Here is an 11,823-nt window from a genome sequence, read left to right as displayed (position 1 = left end):
TACAACATTGGTTTACAAAGAATCAGAGAAAAAGACATGTCATTGTAAACTGTTATAGTATTTATATTGGTTTATCGATATCTTTTAAAGTCTAAAAATGTAGTAGCTAGATCGAAGCACTCGTGTCTCTTATCTGATATTTTCTCAGAATGAACTGTTGAATCATTTATTTCATTAGCCCAAAGCGACCAAAGGACGTCGCGATTTCATTAAGTTATTTTCGGCGTAACATAATGCTGACAAATTCTCTCATATGTCTATCTGGTCGATGGCAAAGTCAATTTGAAGGTCCGATCGTCCACCAAATTGAAGTATTTTCTTTGATTCTATTAGGTTTGATTTCATTAATGTTAAAATGAAGGACTGCGGGGCTTACCGCTTAAGCAAAGTTACACAACCGACTTCTGTTGAAACCAAGGTCTAAAAGCCTCTCCACTCTCCATTCACGTATGCCGAGAGGGAGTATTTATTGTTAAGTGTTGGTGTAAATACTGCGGGTGTGTATTTAGTGTTAAAACTCTGCGTAAAACATAATGGGAGAGTACTTATTGTCAAAAATCTATATAAACAATACAAGGTAGCATTTATTGTTAACGTCTTTTTCTCTGTTTAACGACACCACTAGAGCACATTGATGATTAATCATAGGCTATTGGATGTCAAACATTTGGTAATTTTGACATATAGTTTTAGAGAGGAAACCCGCTACAGTTTGTTGTCCATTAGTAGCAAGGGATCTTTTATATGCACCATCCCACAGACAGGATAGCACGTACCACGGCCTTTGATATACCAGCCGTTATTGTTAAAGGTGCATTCTCAAATGTGCAAGTGCCTAGTGCCTATTGCATTTATAATAAATAACTACAGATTAACTGACCCCGCATATAATAGTTGCATAATTAACACACGAATATTAAACTATAACATTGGTGTAGACATATTATAAGTGTGTGTGTGTGGGGGGGGGGGGGGGGGGGGGGGGGGGAAGAGCACCCACATTAGGGGCACCAGAACTGTTTATAAGTGTTATGGGGCGATAGGCACGATCCTCTTCTGACTATGCCAATGCACTGTAATGTGTTGCCATTACACGTTACCAGTTGTTTTCCAGAAAATGCATTCTTAGCCATTTCTTTGTCGATATGGAGATGTGAAAAACATAAAGTAAAGTTTGTTTTATTTAACGACGCCACTAGAGCACATTGATTTTTTATTGGACGTCAAACATATGGTCATTCTAACACTATTTTTAAGAGGAAAACCGCTGTCCCCACATAGGCTACTCTTTTACGACAGGCAGCAAGGGATCTTTTATTTGCGCTTCCCACACAGGATAGCACAAACCATGACCTTTGTTGAACCAGTTATGGATCACTGATCGGTGCAAGTGGTTTACACCTACCCATTGAGCCTTGCGGAGCACTCACTCAGGGTTTGGAGTCGGTATTTGGATTAAAAAGATCATGCCTCGACTGGGATTCGAACCCAGTACCTACCAGCCTGTAGACCACGACGCCACCGAGGCCGGTATATGGAGATGTAATTCATATTATTACCCATATGGTTAAAAATATCTTGATACATATCAAAGAGGTATCCTATAACTTACCCATGATATATCCATGCCATAAAGCCATGTGATACTTTAGTGTATTAACCTGATTAATAATGGTATGCACATTTTAAGGTATATGCAAATGTTCAAGGTCTCTAGGTAATAATGTGTTGCTATGAATGGGTAATTTGTTTACAAGCCAACAAGACCTGTACACGTTTTCATAAGATTTAGTTAAAATGCGTGACGTAAAACTAATTTGTGCTACTCGTGATGACGTCATATTACCGGTAGAGGCGACTTTAGTACTGTGATTTACTAAAAATCGAATTAAAATGTTATTTTAGAAGAAGTGTTATAGGATAAATAGAATTCACTACACGTGTTTTCTTGACATGTAAAATATCAATATCGTCTAACACAGACTCGGTTGATATTTTACATATTAAAAAAAAGAAAAAGAAGACCAATCCTCTATTTATCACTGTGACGTCACGTGTTAACCTGTGGGTCACGTTATTGGATCTTGCAATAATTTAAATCTATTAAAATGGTAGTAAATAAAATTATTTCAATTATTATTATGTCATTTCAAGGTATAACCTTTACATGTTACAAGGAAAATGAACAAATAGTTATGGTTGTTGTGTAGTTTTGAGACAGCCCCTTTAATGGGAGGTCGGATCAAGGTTAGAATAGTCATTAAAATGCAACCAATCAAATTGTACTTCCAGTTGGATACCGTGGGGTCTTTTAATATGGCTTTGCGTTTTCCTCCGCGAGTTTGTTTGTAACCAAATATAATTCCACTGTTAGTGAATCACCAGTGTAAAATCGAGCAGGGGAGGTGGTAATTTTGCAATTAAAAAAAAAAAAAAATTGTCATAACTGGCAGGGACGGATGCAGGATTTTTCAAGGGGGATTGAAAACATATTTTATTGTACAAAGAACAAAATACTCGGGCACAAGTTTGACAACTTATGAAGCCCTCTTCTATATTTTTCAAGGTGTTGTGTGCAACGTTTTAAAGGGGCATCTACGGTATTCAAAAGTAAACTAACATGTATTATCTGCATAGTAATCATCCACAGAAATATTTGCTGAACATTGTAAACATGTTCCCCACTAACAACCAATAAATGCAGTATTTTCATCCGCTAAACACCGGATTTTTCGGGAAACTTCGAACTTCGGAGTGGAGAGGGTTGCCTCCCAACACCCTCCTCTTGGATCCATGCTTGCAGTCCTTCGGGAGCAGTTCGTATGCTTAAATTGATGCAACAAACTGAATTAACCTGAACTGAATTAACCTAGAGATTTTTTTTTGATTTTTTTATTTAAAAACAATTAATAATATATTCCTTATTAATATGTATTGGCGTAGCCGGGGGTGGGTGGGAGGCATGGGGGCAATGCCCGTCAATCACCCCTCTTCCCCCCAATATCTGTAATATGTACCTGTCGCTCACTACTGTACTCACTGAGAGTGTGGCATCCTCCCCCCCCCCACCCCCAATATAAAATACGACCTACGCCAATGCCTACGCACCCACCTTATACCTCATCTGTCCTTATAAAGAAACAATTAAACAAACAAACAAACAAACAAACAAAGAAAAACAAACAATCACTTACCTCTACTGACATTTCCACTCAACATTTGCAGAAAATATTGGAACAGACCAGCACAGTAGGTAGATGTCATCATTAGGTTGTATTAGATCCATGCACATACATTTTATATTTATACACATTTAAAATAAATATGATTATAAATGTCAAATAGCGATATGTTCGCACATTTCCAAAATTAAAAACTATATTCAGACGAATTTGCGTTGTATCGCTTTGGCATCAATAAGCATATTGACGTCAAACCATTGTTGACGTCACGTCAAAGGCATGTTGACGTTTTTATGGTTACGGCTTCGGTAATTTTCGTATCTTAACGGGAAATGTCGAATGTCATTGCACAATCTAATTAAAATTAGCTCCACTATTACATGAAAGAAGCCAGTTGGAGCTCATGTCCACCAATCAAAACCTTACGAGCTAATTTTAATTAGATTGGTCATTGCAATACGCACCTCCAGCTCCCTCCCGCTGGATCCGCGCCTGACAGGGAATAAAAGTAGCGAATAACTATGTACACTAATAATCCATTGTCCGTCACCGGCAGAACTGATGATGCAAGAAATATTAAGTACATAAAAATATTCGTGCACTAAAATAGCAGCTAGTTCTTTGTAGGCCAATATTATTTAACCAGTTATAATAGACCATGCTTTTCGTCTATATCAGCGAGAGTATGCTTTGTTGTGAAATATACAATTAAACAAAAGTAGATTTAGCATAATTTTAAGGGGATTCCTAATTTAGGTATTTCTCAATATGTTGAGCTTTGAATAACGTACAACATTTGTTTTAATGCAATATAAAATTATGAAGCTACTGTGCAACCTGAATGAAAAATATTTACGGGTCACTGTGATCAGGCTTGTGACCGTTAACTTTCTTCAAAGGAGAGGCCATGGTACCCTTGTGACCCCCTTAGACCCGCACCTATCACTATACTTAGGCCCCTAATTTTCCTTTGGCTGTACACCAAGTACAAGCACTACAATTTATTAAACCTTGAGAGCAGTCCTATTTTTCCTTTGGCTGTACACCAAGTACAAGCACTACAACTGATTAAAACCTTGAGAGCAGTCCTAGTTTTCCTTCCACCGGAGTTTTGTCGATCATCGTCCGTAAGGGGCGGGACGTAGCCCAGTGGTAAAGCGCTTGCTTAATGCGCGGTCGGTCTGGGATCGATCCCCGTCGGTGGGTCCATTGGGCTATTTCTCTTTCCACCCAGTGCACCACGACTGGTATATCAAAGGCCGTGGTATGTGCTATCCTGTCTGTGTGGTGGTGCATATAAAATATCCCTTGCTACTAATGGAACAATGTAGCGGTTTTCCTCTCTGAGACTATATGTAGAAATTACCAAATGTTGCCCATCCAATAGCCGATGGTTAATAAATCAATGTGCTCTAGTGATGTCGTTAAACAAAAATATATTAAAAGAAACCCAAACAAATCATTATCGGTGGCGTCTGATTGTGGCAGTATCCATAAAGTAAGCCGGAGTGTTCTAAATTTATCAAATTGCCGGACTGTTATTTTTTTTTTAAAAATTTTTTAAATTTTATTATTATTTTTTTTACCACTTTTGACAGATATATGAGACTTTCCATTTTGATGTAAATTACATTGTAATGTGACAGAGAGATGATTTAGTAATGTTTCCATAAACAAGTTATGTGTGCTCTATTTTTGGTTAAATATTATAAACAGAGGATTCGTCACAAGTGTATTTTAATATGGAAAATATCAACCGAGTCTATGTTAATTGGTATTTGTCGAGCCTCTACCGAGACAAATACCGATTAACTAGACTAAGATGCTATTTTACATATTAAAGGACACGAGTAGCGAATTATATTTATCCTATCACACTTCTAAAATAACATTTTCATTCTATATTTAGTAAATTACAGTACTAAAGTCGTCTCCATCGTTAATATGACATCATCACGATTAGGACAAATTAGGTTAAAGGGACACACCCTAGTTACGGCTATTTGTTAACCATTACGGCGTTGTTTTTCGCTATTAAACCCCATTTTTCACAAATAAAATTGCACTTTACTTACATTTTATTATTTAGAATACACATCGAGAAAAAACCGTTAAGCAAGCGAGGTCCAATCTATTTTTAGAGGGGATATTTCCATTTCAATGTCACAAACGCTGGTATATCACGTGACCATTATCATTTTGGTTCGGTTTGTTTTCTCGTGCACGGTTCGCGCAATCAACATCCGATTTGTTGTTGTTCATTTGTGAGATTTTTCTTCACAGTTCGTGAACATTTTCAGTAACAATAAAGTTCAGACAAGTAAGTGTCTCAATACAAAACGTTACAAACCCTTAAAACCAATAATTTTGCTAAGTCTTACGATATCTGGAGAGGGGATACAACCAGGACAGAACAGTTGGAACATGTCCAGGAGAGGTGAAACGAACGCACCCCAAGTCTGTGAAATTTGTCGTTACGTAGGCATTGTTGTGCTTCGAGCGACATCTACCGGTGACATCAGAATACTAACTTTCAAAATTATTTCAAGCAATTGGGACATGGGGATTCCCATGGTATTTATCGATATAAAACCTGCTTTTTCACTCCATTTGATAAAAACGTGATCTAAGTGTGTTACAGGTTTGTAGATTAACCAAATTATAATTTATTTTCGCTGGATGGAACTAGGGTGTGCGGCTTTAATACATGATAGAGGCTATTGTTGTCCTGGGGTGTTGTTAAATTTCATTCACTCACATAGAGACTATTTCATGGGGGTTTTCCAATACGAATGTGTGAAAAACATGTTTTTCACACATCACGATTGGACATAAAAATCGTATTCGAAAAAACACTATGAAATGGTCTATTTATTATATAAAAAAAATTCTAATTTTGGACAATATCTTTCGCTTTTTGTTAATATCTTTCGCTTATCGTATCGAAAATACGTAACGCCATGATATATTTCTTCCGATGAAACTTCCAGAAATTTGAATAAAAATTATCTTTATTTAATTATTTCATTAATATTAATAACACGGCTGTGCAAACATACATAACAGAGCGATCCTCCAAAAAACCCCACACAAAAACAAAACGAATCGAACATCAAGTTTAATTTGAATTTGCACTTCATATCCCTTTTTTTAGCGGTACAATTGTTTAAATTATTAAAAAAAAATTCAAATACGATCAGATCATTGGTAATCATGAAACTTAAACACGAAGAAGCGCCATTGGCCTCAATATTCAAAACAGAATAATTTACAAGGGAAATAACTTAATCATGAACATGTTCAAACAAGTAAATACGAGTTGTATATTTTCCCTGTAACTAAAATACAGTGAAAATGTGACCTTTTACCGAATGTCTCTTTTATAGTTTCTGTCGATCTATATATTTCATTGCTATGTATATAATAAACTTAATTATTACGTAGGTTTATGACATGGATATCATGGGTAAGTGATAAACGTATTTGCTTAAGTCGAAGAATGTGCCCAAGACAGACGTGTTTGAACCTTCACTGGATGTAAGCACGTGTCGGATAGTTGATTGATTGATTTATTGATTTTTGTTTTAAATGCACACACCTTTATACATCTCTACCGCATTAGTTGATGTCTTCAGCAGGTTCCAAGTGTTGGTATTGGAGAAGTTAGTATATTTCTGGATTTAAAGAAACATAGGTTTACACCTACAATAATAAATAAGGCTTGGTAACCACTAACACAAAGTTGTGTTGATGAGGATTCTTGTGCATAATTTGGTAAAGGGCTCGTCTGATGCGCGCTCATCTGGGATCGATCCCCGTTAGTGGGCCCACTGGGCTATTTCTCGTTCCAGCCAGTGCACCACGACTGGTATATCAAAGTCATTTAAAAAATCCCTTGCTACTATTGAAAAAAGGTAGTGGGTTTCCTTTCTAAGACTATATGTCAAAATTACCAATGTTTGACTTCCAATAGCCTATGATTAATAAATCAATGTGCTCTAGTGGTGTCGTTAAACAAAAATAAACTTAAACGTAACAAATTATTTTCCTTATCCTTTAATTTTTTTCTGTTTCGATTTTGAATATATAAAGGAATGAGAATATCAAATTAACTCATTTAACCAATCAAGAAAATGAATTAATATTAATAAATAATTATGAAAATAGTTTGCAGTTTGATTAAAATACTATTCAGTTCTTTGTTTCTTTCACGCGTTTTTTTTTATACCAAGCACATTTAAAAAAAAACAATACGTTGAAACACGTCAATGTTCATATGGTTTTTATCTAAGACTTTTGGACGTCTCCACACTTATTTTACTTTTAATAACAGTAAACTGTACCTCCCACTACGAGGAGAGAAATGTGTGTTTTAACGACAACTCAATCCATTTCGAACTCCAACTACCTACCATGTGTCTGTCGGGGCGGGTCGGGTCGCAGCCCAGTAGCAAAGTTCACTTAGTTACCAAAGTTAAAGTCTGTATGTTTTGTTTAATGATGCCAAGAGCCTTTTAGATATATACATCAAAAATATGTATGTGTGCGTGTTTACGCGTGTGTATGATTGTGTGTGTGTGTGTGTGTGTGTGTGTGTGTGTGTTGTGTGTGTGTGTATGATTGTGTGTATCTGTGTAGGCGTCTGTATGAGTATGTACGCCAGTACAATTATAATGTAAGAAACACATAACATCCACTTGTCTGGAACAGAACTCTCTAACGAAGTCGGACGTTGTGTCCACTACACGTGTGACTGAATATTTATTTATAAAAATGTTTTTTTTTAAATCTGTAATTCTGTTCATATAAACCAAATTTCCTAAATATTATACTTTCGGCCTTTAAACAGTAAGCACTTTTGTGAGTAGTGCTATTGTTATCTTTTTGTATTTAATTATTAGGTGAGATAAATTATTTTTAATGCAAAGTTTTAATGGATACTTTGTCATATATGAATGATTTATACCAGTGACCAGGCGTGTATTCTCGATAACAGATATTTGTTGTAAATATTTACTTAGTATATACACAATAAAGTACACGCCTACTCTAATTATGATACTCTTTAGCCTACGTTATCAGTCACAGCTGGTGTAGCAGTAGTTTTACTGATATATGATATTAATTAATATCTAATATACCTAATAAAACGGTATGCTTCGAGTTTTAAAGGGACATTCCTGAGTTTGCTGCACTGTAAAATGTTTCCGACTAATAAAATATTTCTACGATTAAACTTGCATATTAAATATATTTTCTTGTTTAGAATATCAGTGTCTGTATATTCAATGTGTTTCTGGTAAGAAGCCCAAACTGGATTTTGTCGTCAAAATAATTTCGTATGCACGAAAAAATATATTTTAGGAAATAAAATGAAATTTACGCTAGTACAAATATTAGAACGATCAGAAACACGTTTATTATACAGCCACTAATATGTTATGAAGAAAAATATATTTGATATGTAATTACAATCGTTAAAAAGTCTCTGTTAGTCGGTAACATCTTAAAAATTGCAGCAAACTCAAGAATGTTCCTTTAACTACTAGTACTTGATACGTTCATAAGTCATCTGTATGTGTTAGTTGTTTGTTTAAGAAATGGTACCAACACAATAATTTTCGTTTGTATGATATTTGTAAAAACATTAAATTTGTGTGAGAAAAATCACACACTGCAGGCGCGTGTGCAGGAATTTTAGCAGTGTAGGGGATGGGTTGGGTTGGGGCGTCAAGACTGTGGCAAGCGATGTTTTTTTTTGGCCGATACATGCTCCCCCAGAAAATGTATTTTGAAAACAATTGCTTGAGCAATGTGTGTGTGTGTGTGTGTGTGTGTGTGTGTGTGTGTCTGTGTGTGTGTGCGTGCGTGCATGCGTGTGTGTGTGCGTGTGTGTGTGTGAAACTGACGGACAAAAAAGGACACTTTACAAAATTATGTTTTCACATATTAACATATTGGTATCAACAAGTCAACTTTACGAAATGGCCACTTCTTGATACTCCCATCGGTGGCAGGGTAACACCAGGGTAACACCAGTGTGACTGAATAACGGCAGTATAAGTGAATAACAAGAGTATAACTGATTAACACCAATATAACTGAATAAATATTTCCCGAGTCCGACGGAAGGCGAACCTGGACGCATCTGGCTAAGTGTCGATTGTTGCCTCCTGTGTTTTGTTTTCAGTGTGTTCCATAAGGTCTTTGAATTATTACATGCAATTTTGTATGTAAAACTGTAATCTGAGTGAGTGAGAACTCCTTGTACATGCCCATATGCCGCCAGGGTTTCAGGCATGACCCGGTACCAGTAATCGGGAAACAAAATCGAATTACAACAGTTGTAAAATTTTATATTGAACATATGCACACATTTATAACTGGACACACCAGAAGTATATTACTAGGAACGGCTGTGGATTAATTAATATATCAGTTAAGGCATTCTGTTTATTGTTCAATATGCAAGAACTAAACATTTATTTTAACGAATGGCGGGATCTAATTCAGTTGACAGAACGCTCGCCTTAAGTGCTTAGGTCGAACGATGGAATGTCATGGCTAGTCAGGTCCCATTTCCCAGAAATATGACATGCACGGGCACGTTTTTAGGATGTGGTCCAACATAGATTTTAAACCTAATTAGGGAATGCTGAATCCAAAACAATATGTTGGGCATCTGAGAAATTACGTTTTGTGGTTCAAAATGGCCGAAAACAAAATGGCGGAAAATTGCCTGGTAAAAAGTATATTACTGGTATCCCAATGATCGTTATAGGATTTGTTTTGGCATTAACATTTATGTGAATACACTTAATTTATATGTTGTTTTATGTTGAAAATTTGAAAATTTAGTTTTGTGGTCAAAATATTGAAAAACAAGATGACGGAAAACAAAATGGCGGCCATTTGTCATAACATTTATAAAATTGACATCCAAATCTTATGAAGGACATTATTTGCTGCCATAAATGCAACTGTAAACAGTCTGTGTGAAATGTCTTATTTAACTCAAGGATTGTACCTGAATTGAATTTTGTGCTTTGGACCTTTTGACCATAAAATTACCACAAACATTTGCGAAGGATTTCTTGTAACAGCTGATGAACATCTGCTTGATAGACTAGTTAAACTTCATGTGACCATACATATGTATCTATAAAACCATGGCAACAGGTACCAAATACGAGTAGAGATACTGATCCCAGTGATCATCAATTATTGCCCTTGTAAACACCGAAACCATTCATCAAAATGTGAAATCAGCATTCTGGTTAATACTAAAGTAACTTGTTAAAATTGTCATCTTGGACAATATCAATAAGAACATACATCGTTGTCATACGAATATTTGTTTTAATCAGTATTTCTTTTCTATGAAAATCATTAATTGCAAAAAGATTAAATGTTAGAGTACTTGAGATGCTAGCTTATGAGTTATCATTTCTTTCGTGCATTGTATTCCTGCCCATACCTGATCGGCAGCTACAGGGCCAAATATATCAGTCTATCCATATTTCATATATACCGGAACCTTTCTTGTGATGTTAGACAACTTTAGTTCATAGCGATATGTGAATCTCCTATTATGGGTATAAGTTTGATATAATATTTTCATAGTTCATATCAAATCTTAAATTTGAGGTAAAGTGCATTAACAAGAGTCCGGTATTAATGACCGTCTGGATATATTTTCAACTGTTCGGATACATTCAAACGGTAAATCTCTGAACGATAATATTTAAGATACTGATTTTAGGGATTAGAGATGGATACTTATATACTCTTCAAAAAAAAAGTAGAGGAACTCTAATAAGAATTTACAATTGCCAAAATTGTAAGGTATATTAGCTGTGGGGAATGGTTATATGATAATAGTGAATTAACTGGGGAAACATTACAACCGGTAGTTCAGTATTACAGTAGGTTTTATGACCACCAAAGATCTTGAAGGACGACTGGGGTCAGAAGTGAAATTTGAAAGTTGACGTTTTTTTAAATCAGTAAATCGCAAATTCAAACAATAAAAATGACTAAAATAAAACAATAACAACTATATTATCAACAGAATGAAAAAGATTGACAGATATAATGTTCCACAGTTATTAATGGACCTTCCTGGAAATTGTCAAAAGCGAGAATGACACCCCACGCACGTGTACGGGGCAAATGCGTGATGCATGTGCAAACTATGGAATGTGTTTCGGTGTGTTGATAAACAGACCTGAACATTCTTTACTAGGATGTCTGTGGTCAAAACGTATGTTCGGTCTAATAGTTGATATTAACATTAATATTTCAGGTTCCGCTACCTTTTTTGAAGAGTATATAATAGACCAACTGAATGCCAATTATGTTGGAAGCAAATCTTTGTCATTTCATTGCCAAGTTTGGCATGATTTCATAATTTTGCTGATTCAGTTTAGGACATTGGATATAAACCAAGCCTCGACACATGTGTCGGATGAAGCCTTTAACTGAAAATGTGTGTGTGTGTGTGTGTGTGTGTGTGTGTGTGTGTGTGTGTGTGTGTGTATGTGTGCGCGCGCAAACTGGAAGGTTCAGTTATTAAATGAGGCAACGTGTGTGTGTGTGGTTTATTTTCTTTCATAATTATACACAAAATATGTACATATTG

Source organism: Gigantopelta aegis, chromosome 9 (genome assembly GCF_016097555.1).
Source record: "Gigantopelta aegis isolate Gae_Host chromosome 9, Gae_host_genome, whole genome shotgun sequence".
Lineage (NCBI taxonomy): Eukaryota > Metazoa > Mollusca > Gastropoda > Neomphalida > Peltospiridae > Gigantopelta > Gigantopelta aegis.
This window is presented reverse-complemented; position numbering follows the sequence as displayed.